The sequence below is a fragment of the Hyposmocoma kahamanoa genome, unplaced genomic scaffold, assembly GCF_003589595.1.
Source record: "Hyposmocoma kahamanoa isolate Upper Pololo Valley unplaced genomic scaffold, ASM358959v1 100021, whole genome shotgun sequence".
Taxonomy (NCBI): domain Eukaryota; kingdom Metazoa; phylum Arthropoda; class Insecta; order Lepidoptera; family Cosmopterigidae; genus Hyposmocoma; species Hyposmocoma kahamanoa.
This window is the reverse complement of record NW_020653200.1, coordinates 5,747,489-5,766,109: the sequence shown is the minus strand read 5'-3', so window position 1 is coordinate 5,766,109 and position 18,621 is coordinate 5,747,489. Positions and strand designations below refer to the sequence as shown.

Below are 18,621 nucleotides of genomic sequence, written 5' to 3'. Positions count from 1 at the left end.
GCACGCGACTGTAATGTGTGAGATCAGAGATTCGAATTCTATGGACGCGTATTTCCTAAGTCGTTTATACAGAAAAGTTTAAATACATAATTTACAAGAAAAACAAAGTCAAACTATAAAAGTACGCGAAATTATTCACTTCTGTCTATGTACATAAACAAGCAATAATCGTTTCCTTAGATTCTTGTGACGCTACAAGTTGTGTTGTAATGATTATAGGTTTACCTTTACGTATTTTTGTGTTTCAATGTAATCTTTTAAGTAATAGCAATCAAAATACTATTATTTTTCAGCAATTTGATATCCCTGTTGTATTTTGTACGGTAATCTTTTACTTTTCAAATTATGGCATTTAATTTGTCATTTCTGCAGACATTATGTTTTCTACGATCGATACTCAAAGGGTTAACATAAATCAATCAACACAACGCTTAAGCGCGTTTTGCATGTGGGATATAACCAAATGTATACGCGTAATACATACCTTTGCGAACGGTGTACTAAGATAGAAATAGCTATTGTAATTTATAAAAGGCATAAAAGGTAGAATAACGGGCCTTATTGATTGTTTAAAAACTCTAATAAACAATTGTAAATAGTAGTCTCAGGAGTGAAACGCGTGCGCTGTTCGACTAATTAGTTCTAACGGCTAAACCAAATTCAACGGTACAGGACAGTGTAAATTAAGTAAGTAAATGTACAACAAATAGGGATAATCACAGTCAGTGACTTGGCTCTTGTATTTTAACGACTCGACACTAAAAGTATGTACAAACAATACTTCCAAAAATATTTTGTGCACAAATTACTATCGTTCCGTGTTATAAAAGTTATAACATACATCATAATTGCCTTCGTAAAAAGCAGTTAAACATATATACATACATATACGTGCTGTTTCTATAATCAATAAGTATAATAAAATCCTAAACAAACTGAATCTGTACTTTTGATATTTTAAGTAAAAGACAGTGCGGTCTATTGAAAACTCTCTATTAAATCTAAAACACCAGTTTTTTAAATGTTTGCGTCTGTCTGTGCGTTTGTGCACGCTAATGTCTACCATAACAGTTGCGCAACGAATGTGCTTACGCAGAGCAACGAAGGGGTAGTCGAGGGGGGTTGGGCGGCGCCGGCCGCTGCTAGCGAACGTGCTTAGTTTGCGTGCCGAGGGCTAAGGGTTGACGTGATATAAAATATTTTTGAATACGTTGAGCGAGTTCTACAAAAATCGTTCTATACACATATAATGGTACGCAACTGTTCTGTGTACGTTTGTAATTCGACATCGTAATACAACAGGGATTTAAAATTATTATTATTGTAATAGATCTTTCTGTTTATACATATATTAGTGGGGTCTCACGGGCATAGCGGTATTCACTAAAGTATTAAAGTAACTATAGTATTATAGCTTGTATAAGATTTCTACTCTATCTACGAGACATCTTCTTTATGGGCCAGTGTTAATTATGAAAATAAATAATGAAAATTCTGACATTTTTTTTACGAAAACTGCCTCCGTGGACAAACGGTTACCATGCTGATCTGCCACACAGAGGACCCGACCGCAATTTCCGGACCGGGAGATATTTGTACGGCCTACATTAAATTTCTCTCGTGAGTTTGAGTGCAATTTGTAGTTATCTATGCGAGTGTTCATGGCACCCGCGATACAGGGTTTCTCTAGTGCGGGGCTATGATTGTGTGCCTTGTTTATTTTAAAGACCATTGTACTAACAGCATGAAAGCAAGGCAGATTGTAATAATGCAATGCTTGCCTATTATGCAAGGTTGCTGATCGTTCCTAAGACACCTGAATGACAATGGGCGAATTTTCTATCGCGATCTAGCGCCCAAACGGCCACTGAATAATGATCGAACCGTTGGAATGTTCGCACTTTCGATCAGAACATCGAACTTGGGACTTCCGTTGTGACGTGACGTGGATTAACTATTTTTAATCGTGATGCCACATGAGTGATTCTAAATTCAATATCGTGGACATTTGTGATTGGGCTATTGGCGCAAGCTGTGCGTTTGTTGAGGTAATCTTTAGCTTGGTATTGGTAGAAACAATGAAGCGTTTTAGTATGCTGAGTTTATAGGTTTTCGCGATTATTACACATGTTGATTTGTTTGAAAAATAAAAAAAGACAAGTTTATTCGATTTAGATACGAAAAAATAGTTTCATTTCCATAGCTTTTTGAATATTTTTGTTGTAATCAGTTAATAAAGTTTTTCATAAACTTATATCGAAAACGTGTACGCTGTTTCGGCATTTCAGTACAATTTACGATGTCACAAGGTAAGTTATGATTATGACTTTTTATCTCCGAAAGTATGGGAAATTCGTGTCAGACAATATGTTTGGGGTTTTGACTCTTAGCTTCAATTGTCACAACAACTTCCAATAAATTACATTACAACGGAAAATAACATCGGAAACAACTTAGGTATGTTAATCGCAGGAACGTAATAACCGTCAACTTTTTGCAATTTTAGGGGGAAAAATTAACTTTGTCCGTCATAAATTTCAATAGCTACATACATATCGTGGCGACATGACACCGCTAGAAACTTTTGCGGTGTTGTACACTGGAACATTTAATCAGTCGTAGAAATCGGTATCGTATTACCAGTTTTATTGCATGTGGGCACTCAAAGATTTATATGTGTTTTCATTCAATTTATAGTTTAACAAAATCACAAATTGTATCTTTGCTACACCAATGCAATACAAAATTTGCAACAATACAGCTATGGGAATATTTAATCTAACATTTCAGATTCTGTAGTGTGTTTTTAAAATAAGTTATGATTTACTACGATATATGTCAAAGTAACAAGTATGTGAAATTACATAATAATACTTAGCATAAAACGTAAAAAACAATGGTGAGCTAATAAGAAGCACACAGGCTTTCAGTGCACTACTTGGAATCTAATGGTGTCTACATTATTAATGATAATTTGCCCATGGCAAAGGAAAGTATCGTGAAAAGAGAATGTCTGGTAAGATTCTATACCCTTTAGAGACATTTAGAGAGCCAACCATGAGCCAACCGACCTTGGGCTGGAGTGATAAACTTCGACCTACGTCATTAGGGATCCGTGCTCAGCAGTGCTATAATACATTATAATTATCATTAGCTGGGTAATGAGATATCTGCTGCTCAACATTGCCTCCTCAATAGAACGCCACCATGCGCGGTTTCTTACATACTTCTTTAAATCTTCGCTACGTTTTGTACTTCGTGAATGTGTATGTTGATGCAGAGATGCTGGTTTTATTTTGGTAATAGAGTGTCATTTGTGCAAAATGACTGCGACCAGACACATTTGTTTTCTGTGTTTTCATAAAATTTGTACGGATGAAGAAAGACTTGGATTCTAATAATAACTTGTAATTTCGTCTACAGTCTATAACACATGCAAACGTTGAATTCATGTCTGTTTATAAATAATAGATCACAAGTGAAGAGACGTGACAAAAAGGATTCCTTCGCTAGTGCGTGTGCCGGTCACGCGTGACGTGCGACTCTTAACGAGATTGGTGGTGACGCTGCTGCCGCAAGCATGAACTGCAAGCGGAATTGATTGCGAATATACTTATATATTCAATTAAATGTGAGTTGTAACTACAGCTGGACACTGCTATCCTGGAGAGGGTATTAATTTATTTAGATATTAGCTGTAATAAAATAATATAACTAAATACTTAGATGGAAATCCATAGTATGCTGGCTAAGCAGGCCACGAAACTCCACCAAAAATTGTTACCTGAACGTAGACATTTTTGCATATTAAATTATCAAGATAGAGGTAGATTATTTGTAATAGATATCACAGTCAAGACTCGAACCCGAAAATATTACAAAATGTGTTTCTACAGGGAAACGAGGCTAAGATATAAGAATGGACAATTACCTGTTGCTATTAGATGGTACGGTAAGTAAAAGAGGCCACATATATCAATCGTCATTTCCTGTTCACAGAGAAAACCAACAAGGTTATAACTTTAAGATTTCTTGTTTAGATCCATTGACTTCGTAACCAGGTTTTCAAATTAAAAGAGTATAAAACAATCAAATCTCGATTCTTGTCACTAACACCACTCATGCAAGGCAAGGTCATAGGTCACTAGTAAGCCGGCTTACGCCATATTGGACTCCTATTACAAAATATTCAGAAATATAATCTTAGTTTTTACAAGAACTTTTTCTGGTCTTTCTTTGCATTTAATTATTAAGGTACCTACAACTCCTGTGTACAAATAATAATTTTGGCTTCAAAGATGGAGAATCCCGTAAAGACTCAAGAAGAAAATAAAGTTTGCCCAGTCTCTCTATTAATTGACGCTAAAATACGATGAATACGACGATTATCGGGAATGACATGACAATTCTCAAAGCATTTCTGCGGAAAGAAGCGACGCTCAGCGTCAGACAGCTAAGTTGCGAATCCCAATGTTATAGTCCCGTAAGCGGCACATTGCACGATCCTCGGGTTAGTCTTTCTTCCCAGAAATGCTTATGTCTAACTGCTTGGCCTGGGAATGACGGAACAATACACGCACGGCCGCGATTCGTCATTTAATTAAAAACAACTTAACGTTATAGATATCGAGGTTTGTTTTTGTTTCAGAGACACGGTGACCTAGAAGATGTATCTTTATTGGGTTGATGGGTTAGAAATGTTGCGGCGCCCTATCGTGGTCTTGTATAGTAAGTAATTTGCAATCTCATTCATTTACAACAAGCATATTTACTGTTTCTGCGTCTAATTTCAAAAGTGATATATTTTTTTTTATTAATGACATTGAAAAGGGAGGAATAAGGGCGTACCGTCATTATTCCGGCATTTGATTGTCACCGCTGTGTCATTGAATTTCATTTAAACGCGCCATACGATTAGTTTACAAACCGCTTTACTAAGCTAAGCATTTCTACATCAAATCACAAATAATCGCAAGTCGGATCGAAACAGTAGGGTTACACCCTAAACCAACAAATTTGCGCTACTCAGGTTTTTGTGGATGGGTTTTCTGTGTTGCGATTTAGTGTTTAAGCGTATATAATGTATTGTCGTATACTTTTTCGTTACTTAATTTAGAAGAATATGTACTTATATATGTTATCGGCAATAGATATATATTATACTCTATTATACACTTGGACTAGGTATTCTATACAATGCCAAAAGTGCATTAGGCAATGTATAACATTTGAATGTAGGTGCACAAAACAATGTCAAAATGGGAGGTGCATGTGTGTTAAGAAGAATATCTTATACACGGCCAAGTATCACAATAGTTCATCTTGTAAGAATAAGTGGCTAATTAGAAAAATTTTTTATTTATTTTTTTTTTTAAATAACGCACACACTCAACATAGCCCCGCACTAGGGAAACCCTGTGTCGCGGGTACCATGGACACACGCATAGACATCCACAAATTACACCCAAACTCGACGAGAGAAATAATTGTAGGCCATACAACTATTTCTCTCGGCCCGGGATCGAACCTGGGATCTCTGCGTGGCAGTCCGGCATGGTAACCGTTCGGCCACGGAGGCAGTTTAATTAAATTACAAATGATGTTTGTTTAAGAAAATCCCTATTTTTTGAACAAAATATTATATTATCGTAATAACAAAAAGTGATACGCCAATTTAACTTAAAATACTGTTTAATGTATTAAGCAAAACTGTTATATTGAGTTATTATCTAACATCTGACAGTAAATCCATTAATTCTTTGACTTACTACAAAATTTAAACTCAACTTTGTTGGAACCAACCGTCCCTAAAATTATTGGTAACATTTGTTTTCCTTCCTTTGTTTAAAGTACAGCGTTGAATATTTAGCTTTTGGTCACAAAATGGTATCCATAATAATTGCCAGCTCAGAAACAGTTTGCCGGTTCAGCTCTTTCATATACTAACCTAACTTAAACCCACAGGAACAGATCAGAAACGCAAGCAGAAATGAGTAATTTGATTTATCTGTCTTTCATTTAATTGCCGTTAACATACCTATACATATATAGAAGAAATGCCAACAAGTAATGAGTGAAGCATAAATATACCCTTATTACCATGGACTTCCAATACAGGTAATTTCTTAGCTTCGATATTTAATTAGGTTTTAATTTCTTATTGCTATAAGGAAAGTGTCAAAATACTAGAAGGCTTCAAAGGCCACAGCAATCAGACCGAAGTGCGAGTGTGAAATATTTTCAGGTAGTCATGGTAATTAATTTACTGTACCACAAGCACATTCAACAATTTCTTATATCAAACAACGAATGCGGCAGTATCGTGTTATGTTAACCTTTAATAGAAAATATTATTAATACATATATCATATGTTATTGAACATATTTAAATAATTTAAAGAATGCCTATTTCAAATTCTACTTCGTTTCTCTTTTTTTTTTTATAAACATAGTGAAATGAGAATAATTATTTCGATAATGTTCAACTCGTTCAATGGTAACAAAGACGTTTATCGTCATTATCGTCAAGTATATAAACAATGTGAGATGTTTTTTGAAGGAAAATATTTTCTGTATTTACCTGGAAACGATTTTAGTGTGAAAATTCTCTACGCTCTATTTTACCGTGTTTAAAAACACACCGCGTTCGCAACAACGCGTCCAACATACGTCCCGGTTAGATCATTTGACAACAAATAAGATAGTTACCTAAGTGACACAACGTCTTTAATTTATTTTAGCCAGAACTGTTACATTATTAATACAAGATGGCGCGCGATGCGCCTGGCCACCAAAGCGGCCCGCGAGGGCTGTCTTTGTGTCTGGTGACAAATTGGGAGTTAAACTTCATATTGCAGTAGAGAATTCTCTTTTGGCTTTGAGTGGGAGTGGCGGCCATTTTATTTTGAGAATTTTGAATTTTTTTGCTTCCGGTAGAAACAGCGCAGGGTATGGAGCAACATTTGTTTGGAGACCTCGAAGCCAAGACATATACTTTGGCCGGGTAGCTCTGATGCGGAGCACTTTTCGAAGGTTTTGCACTTTCTGATACTCACCAAATCCACCCAACCATTATTCGCATTCATCACTCTTATACACCGGCTTTTCTACTGGGAGAAAAATGCTGGTCAAAAAACCGAAAATTCACTTGAACGGTGGCCATCTTGGAAAATTGCGAAATCCAAATTTCGTTCACAGATATACACTGAGCTTCCATATACGATCGGATGTCAAATTTCAGTCGGATCGGAGCACATTTGTTTTGGGCCGCCATTTTGGGTCCGCCATCTTGAAATTTTTTTTACCTGCAGTTGGCCCGTACTTATTCTGTATGACATTTGTTTGAGTGCCTCCCATCTATCTCCAATACTCGCCGACGTGTAAGCCTCGGAACATATTCATTTATTTTAGCCCGAACAGTTATATTATTAATATACGTTTAAGAGCTCTCATGCCAAAAAAAGTTTTGACGTTGGCTCCGCCCAAATTTGTGAAGCAAACATATGCCTGAAGTTCGCGTGACATGCGACAGGAGATGTTGAATTTTGCACATTAAAAGTACCAAATTCGTTTTAGCGGAATAACTCTAAAACTAAAGGGATTTAAAAAAAATCCGTAGTGACAGTTGTCGATCATGCATAGATATAATTAATTATCTAATTTTTGTCGTAATAACCTGTAGCATTTCGAGGATAAATCGTAAAAATGTGAAAATTAGAGGTCATTTCGTGATTTTTATCTACCGAGGAAACTTTATTGTTTTATGTTTCTGATTAATGTCTATGCTTGAATATATCGTGTAGTTACTCATACAATATTTTATTTTTAATTTTAAAGTGGATATACCCCTCTAAAATCAAATCGAATATTAGGAATTTTTCCTGTGCTCCCTCTTAACTAAGTTTATTTATCTCGTTTCTTTATTATAGGATAGAAAAATAAATTAGGAATATTTTTTCTTTTTCAAGATAGTTAAAAATCGAGTTTTCGTGTAAGATAAACTTGTAATAATTGATTATTATATATAATTTAATAAATAAAATATTATTTTGGACATGTCTAAATTCTACCACTATCTATGCCAAAGAAATGCGAGTCGAATCTAGTTGTACCGTAACATGAATTTGAGTTTAATGACGTTAGACGATGATTCGGCTGGACAATTACTGTAAGCCAACTTCATACTTGATACTCGAACCGTTATTTTTGTACCTCTACATTGATTTCAAGAAAGGGGCAGAAGTTCATAGTTCGACTGACATCACATCTCTATACAATACGTCTATAAATAGTCCATTTATAGACGTATCGTATAGAGATGTGATCATTAGAAATGTGGTTTTGATTCTGACACACCAACGCGTAAGGCATTATTGGCTATCAACCTACCACTTGAACTTTTCGAACATTTCTATTGTAATGAACAGTTCGAATAATGCAAAAAAAAAAAACAGGAAACCAAGCTAGGTAAGAAATTTACGACACATTTGATGTATAGGTGAGAAGGGCGGGGTACATTCAAATGCATATAAATATGTATTTACTTGAAATCGTTCATCTCTCTTTCGGCTTTATTGTGGTCAAGTACAAAACTTAGATATAAGCAAGGTTCAACAAGATTTAATGCGTTTGATAGTACTCTAACAATTTTTTAAGATTACTTTTGTTCACGTGTGCTTTTTTCAAGTGACGAGATAAAGGAACACAAAAGGTGCATTTAACAGGTATATTGATCTTATGTAATATTTTTTTTATTATTAATACACAAGAACGTTATGATTGAAGTTTGCCGGCGGAAGAGATCGTTCATCATTATGGTTTTCTATTAAGCACTGACGAGCTACGTCCTTAAGGACGTCAGTGCTAACGACTTGTTAACATTACATTTTACAAGAAATTAATTTGTCCATGGCAAAAACACAATTTCTTGACATGAGGTTATGAATAGATAGAGATTTAAAAGAAACCCTCTAGTAATTGATCTATTATAGATATTTATGCCGACAACATAAATTAATATGTTGTCGGCATAAATCGGCGTAAGTCGGCATTTTTATATACATTTATAAAAAAGAATTTAAGACTAATCGATAGATTTAAGTACATTCAATCTATCAATTAGTCTTAAATTCTTTTTTATAAATGTATATAAAAATGTAATTTTTGTATTAAAATAAAAGAAATAGAATACGCTTAACATTGAAGGAAAATTAAAAAGGCTCTAAGGCTTTGTGCCTAGGAGTTTGGCAATGTCTCCCCTTTGAGGGATGGAGCTGCTTGACATCTGGTCAGCAAGGGCCTTCTAACGATAAGTATACTTTAATAATAACTATAATATCTACATATTAACGAAAGCTCAGTTTGCTTCTATAGTATGTAGGTAGATATAATCGATATTTCATTTACTATGATAGGAACTATGTAATTAAAGGTTCTCTAAAATCTAAATTCAAATACCATGTTAAAAAACTGCACTAATTATTGTCTTTTGCTCTATTACTTATTTTTCTACTGTTAAGCGTATCAACTTTTAAATTCTCTACGTGTGTTATAATTATGTAGATTCGGATTTCTGAATTTAAAATCGATGGGCACTGGAACCGGCTGTGATCTCGAAAGGCAAACCGACAAGTTTTTTACGACTCCTTGCCACAAATAACTATGATCAAATTGCATGACACTTGGCAATAAATCTGTTTTTTATAGAAATAGGTTTGTGAAAAAAACACCATAATAATAAAATTTTGTTATATACTGACTGAGAAACAAAGTACTAATGCCCGATTCACCAGTATTGTGGCGAAAAACTTAACTTTCCGTCAGCCATTGACTTTAGTTGCGATTAGGTGCCCCTAGTTTTTTAGATGAATTCGCAACGTAAATTGCTTAGACATAGCCCATGAAAGAGTTCTAACAGCTGGGTATCGTGTTCATAGATGTACTGCTATAAATCAAGCATTTCAAAGGTTTCTCTGACAATCGTGGTTTTTACCTACTATATGATATTCAAATTCAAGGACTGGTTTTCCTATATGCGGTAGAGTGTAGTAGAAAAATTGAAAATTAAAAATCTCAACGTATCTTTGCAAACTCGGACAATTATATAAAGTAAAATACTATAGGCGTGTACAATGTTCCCAAGAATTTACAGGTAAATTAATTTTGATTACAACAAACAATACAATACAAATTAAATAAATTATTAATATTTCCTGTGATTGTGCGAAAACTGTTTATTTTCATATATTTTCTTAGCAACCACAACGTATGTTTCCAAAACATATGGAACGTTTAAAAAACAATCTGCAAATGTTAGGAACGCGTGTGGCGACCCGATTTCATTAATCGATTTTGTCGATACCGATAAAGCGTTCGATAAACTGTCGATTGTTTTCGATGCGGCACTCTCGAGTTTCGAGTTTTATCTTAAATACCACTTCAACGAAAAGTAGTATAAATAATTGTGATACCTAATTAGATTATAAAGTTGAAACTCTGTCTACCCCTGATCCTTTTGTACGAGAAGGTATGCTGTGTGTGCCTTTTTCTTTATAATTTATTAAAAGAACAAATGTTGTTCATGATCTAACCCACTACCTTAATAGTATTAAGACTTACAAGACAGGATGGATTGTTAGTCTACAATAAAGAGACATAACAGATCGAAGTTAGGTATTAGGGCATTACCTTGACCCACTAGCAGGCAGGGCAGTAGGATTATCGATTAGTTTTATCAACGCAGCATGAACAGAAGGACCTTTTCGAAGACATGTCTCACACGAGACATTCAATAATCTTATGTAAAGTGCAATTTACGTAAAACGTGCAGTGTGTCGTTTTATCAATATCATATCGTCTATAAAATTAAAATTTAAAAAGCGACACGTAACAGTGCACTTTCAAAAGTCAAGAAACTCATAACTTGTAAGCTAACAACAATTCGAACTCGAGTTATTCCCGTCTGATCCCCTACTACTGATCCACCGCCAATTTCAAATTCGAACACTCTACATTTTGCAACTTCCAACGGATCCCCTCGTTGTATTTGTAAGGTAAGTACAGTCAAGAGCAAAAGAAGTTTTAAAATCAAATATTCATTTATTGAGCAATTGTGATCAAATGTTATAATTGTCACAGACGATTATAAAAAAATTGTGATAGGTCATTAATATTGACATATTGCAAATCACAAGTAACAAAAAAACAGTCTTACGTAATATTTAAAATCTAAGTTTTTCTTTGAACTTCTGAATAGATGAACAATGTGCATCATGCGTTTTATTTTTTACTGAAATTGTATTTTGATATTTTTTAAGAAAATAACAGAGGGTGAAAGACCTTGACTGTTAATGGTATAGTTAATGTTGTTAATTTCTAATAATCTAAATAAAATACAGTATAGCTCTCTAGTATCTTTTCTTGTGGAATGCAACAAAATACCTACCAAAGATAATCTCAGTACAGAGAACTAAAAAACCGACCTCAAAAGTACGTGGAATTAAGTTTTGTTTGAATAGTTTTGATTGAAATCGGTTACCGGAAAGTGCGCAAAGCCGGATTCATCCTCTAGTTCACCACTATACGGGACTTGACACAGGAGATAATAAAAATCGGTTCTCATTACTCAATGTATATTGAGAGAGAAAAACGCCTTGAATTGGAGAATAGCAAAATAAACGATTAAAATAATTGCTCCTTATAATAAAGTTTAGGCGAATTTCGAATTGAAAACCCCTCCTTTTTTTGAAGTCGGATAAAAAGCTTCTAAGTACCATGGTATCCGGTGGGAATAAATAGTAATATTCTTTCTTGATCCCTAGCATAGGGGTCCGATGGGAATAGAAAATAATATAAAGTAAACGGAACCACCGTCGGTTTTAGGGGATCAGATGGGAATAGCTTAATTCGTCGAGGCCAATGCAATGAGCTTACACACGACTTTAAGTAAGCTCTACTATAAGTAGTTGAGGATTTGGGTAGTCTGCAGACCGTCCGGTTTCAGCATCATATGAAGTCTATCATAATTTATTGTAACATCGGCTTTACATAGTATACTAAAATCCAAGTTTGTCGGGCTACTGGGAGCAAAATAAGTATTCATTTGACTGCCTCCATGGTCGAACGGTTACCATGCCGGACTGCCACGCAGAGGTCCCAGGTTCGATTCCCGGGCCGGGAGAATATTTGTAGGGCCTACATTTATTTCTCTTGGGAGTTTGATTGTCTATGTGTGTATCCATGGCACCAGCGACACAGGGTTTCCCTAGTGAAGGGCTATGTTGAGTGTGTGCGTTATTATTATTATATTATTCATTTTATGACTGAGACCCCCACAGTAACTGTTAAAAGAGCTAATGATTTGCAGATGTTCATTAAACAGAGTTAAGTACCATCCCCGTTACATTAGCCTTCAAATAATAAAAATACCACTTGGAGACCAGTTCATACGTTTGAGAGCTACGGTGCCACAGACAGACATATAGACACATGCGTGCACAAACAAAGGCTTCAAACTTATAAATACCCTCTTTTTGGGTCGGATAAAGGCAGAAGAATGTTAAATAAATGATTACGTAATTCAGAAATATGGAACGAAGCATTTAAAAATATACAAGTATCTATTCTAATTTTTGATATAATTAAAAAAGTGTTTTTAGTACGATGTTACATTTGATATCATTAAAAAAAATTCAGATAATATTATATTTGTTTGGTCGTGTTGATTTGATTGATAAATCAAACGAGACGTGCAAATCGGTAAAGTTCGAACCGCGGTTAAATTAACAACTCGATTTGATAAAACTATTCTTAATAACTATTCTTAGTTCACAAGTTGTCGAAATATGACAATGATTCTAGAAGGGTTTCTTAAAAACTGTTCAGCATACAAACAAGGACACGTTCTACGTACACAACTAGCATCCCTCTCTGTCGTTATGACTTTGAGAGGGAGAGAGTTTCGGATGTTCTATGAATAAATAAAGAGACGTGGGAAAATCACACATTAAGGCGCGTGGGCGAATGCTACCTAACTTGGGATCTTTGAGAAATCCTTAACAAAAAGTTTTCATGTGGTACTTCCATGGAGTTTATCACTCGGTTAGGCTCGTTTGTCTAAAACTTACTTATTCTATTCTATGATCATTGTCTGAAACATTTTATAAATTGCACTTACAAGTCACTGTACAACGATTTGGTAATAAATATTAAAATTGTATTACAAAAGGATTTCATACAACCAGAGACTCCTTGGAATATCTCTCATTCCATTTAAGTCCATGAAATAGTTGGGACGTGCTGTGCACAATTTGAGAGGTTTGCGTATTATGCGATCCTATGAATTTCACCACTAAAATTTAAACATATTCAATTTAGTACACAATGTGACAGATCGATCTTTGGTTAACACACGCCATTATTAGATTTTTGGACATTGTTATTGAAACTGAAACTTTGAATATTTACGTCAAAAAGACGATTGTCGGCCGTAATTCGCAGACGTTTGCTGTCCTTAGAGCTAGGAACCAACCGCTTGACTGGAATCGTTATTATAAATATCTTGGCTGTATGGTAAACGAGTAGGAAAACTACAGCGTAGAAGTTAGATGTCGTATTGAGGAAGTTTCCTTTGCAATCGTTGTCTCAAACTATCGAGAAGATGTCGTTTAGTGTGGTCCTACATATTTTCTATTATTTTGTACGGAGTAGAAGTAAGGTGTCTTAACTTGGGCGTTATGTAAAGGGTTAGAAGCCTTCGAAATGTGTGTTTATCGAAGAATGCTGTAATTATCGTGGACGGAAAGAATCACAAATGACAACGTATTGCAGAGGATGCACAAAGGCTTGCAGCTTCGGAAAACCGTAAAAAGGAGGAAACTGCAGCTTAAATATAATAAATAAAAAATAGTAAATAATACCTACCCGAACACTTTTTTGGTACACTGTAATAAACACTTATGATTTTCATTTTTATTTTCTTTTTCTATGTCCTAAGCCTTTTTTTACAGAAAAACCCACATTGACCGTTTCAATTTCGACCTAAAGTGTTATTTTTACGTGGTGTTAGTTAATCGCCACTGTGGCATCTGCACACAGGTTACAGTACACAGGTTTCCACTCCTTTTCTCTTAAAATAGCATAATATATCTGCAATATACATGAACAATTAAAATAACTCAAAAAATAATTTAGTCCCGCTAGCTTGTACTAGACGAGACACTGTGCGATGCTCAACATCGCCGGTGTAATCGTTCTTAGGATACACTTACAGTAAATAGTTGTTGTTCACAGTCATCACAAAGACCTAGTGTGTTAATTATTTTCAATAAACAACTTGTTTTCAATTTTTTTGTTAGGTTATTTATAACGTCAAATAGACTATTTTCATGCAGAGTAAGCTTTATGTTTCTGAACTTTAATTATCTTTAAATCTTGTGCTTGTCTAGGAGTCTTTGATCCACAAAAATATAACTAAATTTTAATATAGTAAGCAATGAGTTTTATTCATTTCAGACTTAACTGAATGTATTCTCTGAAGATGTAGCTAAACATGAGATCGCACACGATTCCATAAGTGAGCGCATGCAGATAGGAAGCCTCGTGTAAGATTGAAACTCGGATTTTCTTGCATGGATGGCAAAACTAAGCTATCACTGTGCTATTAATAGGCATAGGCTCCCACTACGGTTTCGTTCGCGGAAATACCAGAAGCACAGTACCTATTCACATACACGTTTTAATTATCCAATTAGTCCTCAGCAGGGAAGTAAATAAGTACTAAGTACACTAGGAATATGTAGTTACTGGGAACAGTGAATTCCCTCCTACATTCCACGTAACTTCTAGTCTCTTATTAGCTGTATTGAGGTATAGTCAATCTATCATTGTTTAAGTTTAAATAACTTAACAATTAGTTTACACCGAAAGCTTAGCTTTATTTTTCTTCTATTCATTATCTTGTTATTTTATTATTAATATTACTTTCGGATAATAATATTTATAACATATTATTTGGAGATGGATTAAAATAGCATTTATAGGGTTGCCAGTTTTCACAAAATTTTCAAAAGTCAAGTAATCCACATTTTTATCGATAGATTATGAAAGGTAAAATTTTGCCAAAAGAGTCTTAATTGTCTTTTACAACGTTCTAATGATTACTCATTCCTTCTTTATTCAAATTTTGACAGTTGGCCTGCTTATATCGAAGTCGATTTTTATTCATATATACTTAATACTTTTTAATAAGGCAGATTTGATTATCTATATTGAATAAAAATTAAAACCTTTAAAATATGTCTCCTTCTTGTATTGTTAACAGACATCAGTATAATTATAGTGTATGTACGTATGAACTTATAAAAACGATTGTCAATTGAAATGAATCTGTGCCCAGCAGTTGGACGAATAACGAGCCGATGATAATTCAAATTAAATAAGTTCGGCTATTTATTGCATAAGCATAGCCAACATTTAGCCGGTAGTCGATAGAATATGTATTTATCGCATGCGATCACTAGCTGTTTGCAAGTGGGCAACACTTTCGCACTATGTACCTACTGTCATTTTACTACATCTTAAAAAAAATAAAATTATAGGTTGAGTATAATAAATGTTTAGTGTTTCATTTGAACTCGCCACACTGACCCTCGCGGAGTTGTTCTTTTTACAATATTTGTGATTGAGTTATAAATATAATAATGAAATTAATTCTTATTATGCTAGTAAAAACATAGAGTAGGTAATAATAATATTTACTAGTCCAACACTAAGTACGTCACCTAAATAAAGTATAATAAAAATAAGTATAATAATGATGTTATTAAAGATAAATAAAAAGCAAAAATCACAGGCGATTTAAGCAAATCGGAACAATCATTCGTTGTAAATAGACTGTTTCTACACGCCGCTTTACTTTTTCATTTGAAAATGCATTTACGAACAAACGTAACAAGGTTTCCTATAGCGTGCAAGGTATAATAGGGTATTCCTTACTTTTTAACAATACACGTCGAAATGTTCACGGGAAATGCCCACGGTAACGATCTGTCTTCGAAAAAAAATATTGAAACGGTAAAATGTCTCTAATATCTAGTACATGCGTAACTTAGTAATTTTTTGTGAGTCATATCTAGAGACTACAATTATTTTACGAGTGGTTCTTATATTTCTTTCCAGACTTATTTTCATTAAAATTATGTCTTTTACTAAATTAATATTATTAATATTAATTTAACCTAAACTTTTTCGTATAATAATACTAAATGGCATAGCGTTACTTAATACTTGCCAATTTAACACTTTTAGAAAATTTTTTTATTAAAAATGAAACCAAATATAAGCGTAGTTTAAGATTTACGTAAAATGTTATACTTGGCATTAAATTAGGAATTGCCAGTGTTATGAGACCATGACCATGTAATTTAACTGGAGTCGAACCCAGAACCTCTACGCTGGTTAACTGCTGAACCTGAATCATTCATTTGAAATACATACATGGCTTCTCTACAGCGGACACAATAATTTGGTAATATTTAGAATTGTGCAAAACCGACGTGTTAATGCACGTATTTATTACGTATTATTTTGTTTAAATTAACCTAAGGGGGCAAACTCTTTCACAAGAAGCTCTACTATACGTCTTATTTCGTTAAATTTTGTCGTTAATTAAATTATTTTATTTAAAAATTGGGCCCGCGTAGACTATGGACTGAACCCTCAAACTAATACTGTAGAATATGGTAATGCAACCATAATTATTGGGTTAAATTCATCGTTCACCCTCATCATTAACCCATTTATATGTCCCACTGCTGGGCACAGGTCTCCTGTCAGGCGAGGGTGTATCCCTTTGTCCGCCATGCTGACTCAATGTTGACTCAAGGTTGGGGACTTTACACGTTTTCCGAGGGCTGTGAACTATCTTCGACGTGCAGGTTTCATCACGATGTTTTCCCATGGTAAATTTCAAATTAAATTTCACAAATAAATTACGAGAAAGAGATATTTCACATATAAATCAGAGGTTCGAAACCACGGCCTCTAGTTGAGAGGCGGTAGGTCAATAATGTAAAGTACAATATCTTTGTAATAGTTCATCTTTGATAACTGTAAAATCTTAGGAAATTAAACTATTATTACGTATCAACTATGGTAACATTTGTTTTTTCAAACAAACCTACGTGTCTGATTCTTTACAGGTCCCATGGTCACGTCTGAATAAAAGTCAACCTCTAAAGAGTTGAATACATTGGTTGGTTTGAAACTATGTGTAATAATTTCCTACGTATAACAATCGCGAAAACCTAAGAGCTAGTAGCAGTAGAGCGCCTTGTGAAAGAGTTCGTCTAAGGAAGTACTGCCAACTATTTAGAAAAATGTCTATCGTGCTAGTAACAAATATCTTAACTTATTTAGTCACAAAAACGAATAATCGTACATAATATTAAATAATATATTAACAATATAATATTGGCAATATTTTTTTTTGGGGTAGACTTTTTAAACCGATGATCTAGTTCTAGACCTCTAGCATTTTATCCTAGGTGGCTAATATATGATATACTAACCATCTGATTGTTTTTAGTTCACTTTGATTTTAAAAAGTGACAAATAATAAAAAAGAAACATGTCGTGAATTCGACTTCAATAAAAAGTTAAGAATCACATATTTGTTACTAGTACACTTACTTAACAACAGTAAGTTTTTTAGAGTGGGTAAATTTGAACTTACATTATATAACCGTAGCAAATTTCACATTTGGCATTTTACTTCACTCAGTAATTTTCTCATAGGTTTGGCGTAAATTGTTCAGGCTCTGGCAGATTACCAGTGTCGAAGCCGAGCTAGCGCCTTTTGGGTTTGTGGATTATAATTCCACGTTATATCAGGACATGACTTGAATAGTACTAATAAGCCATAATATTATATAGAACATACATTTTTCGCTTCTATTTTAGTATGTAAAATTACGACTGACTCTTTTGAATGTTTGGAGAATTCAATTAATTTTGTATATATATCTAATTTATTGTTAAGTGTTGTTATTTTTTATTATTTGGATAAAAGATATCAAGTATATTTTGATATTTGATTATGATAACATATTTCTACCATAAGGAACATTTAATTGGCTTATTGTTTCCATTAAGATTAAAGTTCCTTAACAATAACAACAGGTCTCAATTAATGCTAGAATTTGAAATGATTTGTTCTTAAATCGCAGTTTTTCAAAAGTTTGCGACCTCACAAAACCTTTAAAGAAGGTAAGTAATATTACTTATATTTTCACGATACGATACTACTTTGCAAACATATAAAATGCAAAATCGAATCTTTCTCAGTCACCAGAATTAAGAAAAGAAACAAAACAAAACCATTCGAAATTTTTGGATAAAGAAACGCGTAACTTTTAAAACTTGCTACGATACTTAAAAAAAACACAAGTTAATAATGCACCAAGTTAATGCGACCGCAATGTTAGGAAAAAATATCACTAATTAGGTATTGATATAAATGTAACTCGATTTACTTGGACGAGCTGTTTGTTTTGTATTTATTTAAGGTCTGCAGGCTCGAACAGGTTCCAGCAGGTGCTATCGGCACTATAACTTCTTATTCTC

General features: G+C 34.1%; 1 protein-coding gene across 3 annotated transcripts in view; it reads right to left on the bottom strand.

Moving 5' to 3' along the window:
• LOC113233202 (FH1/FH2 domain-containing protein 3) overlaps positions 1–18,621 on the bottom strand; it is a 63,060-nt gene that overhangs the window by 41,187 nt on the left and 3,252 nt on the right. The gene's annotated exons all lie outside the window — the stretch shown is intronic.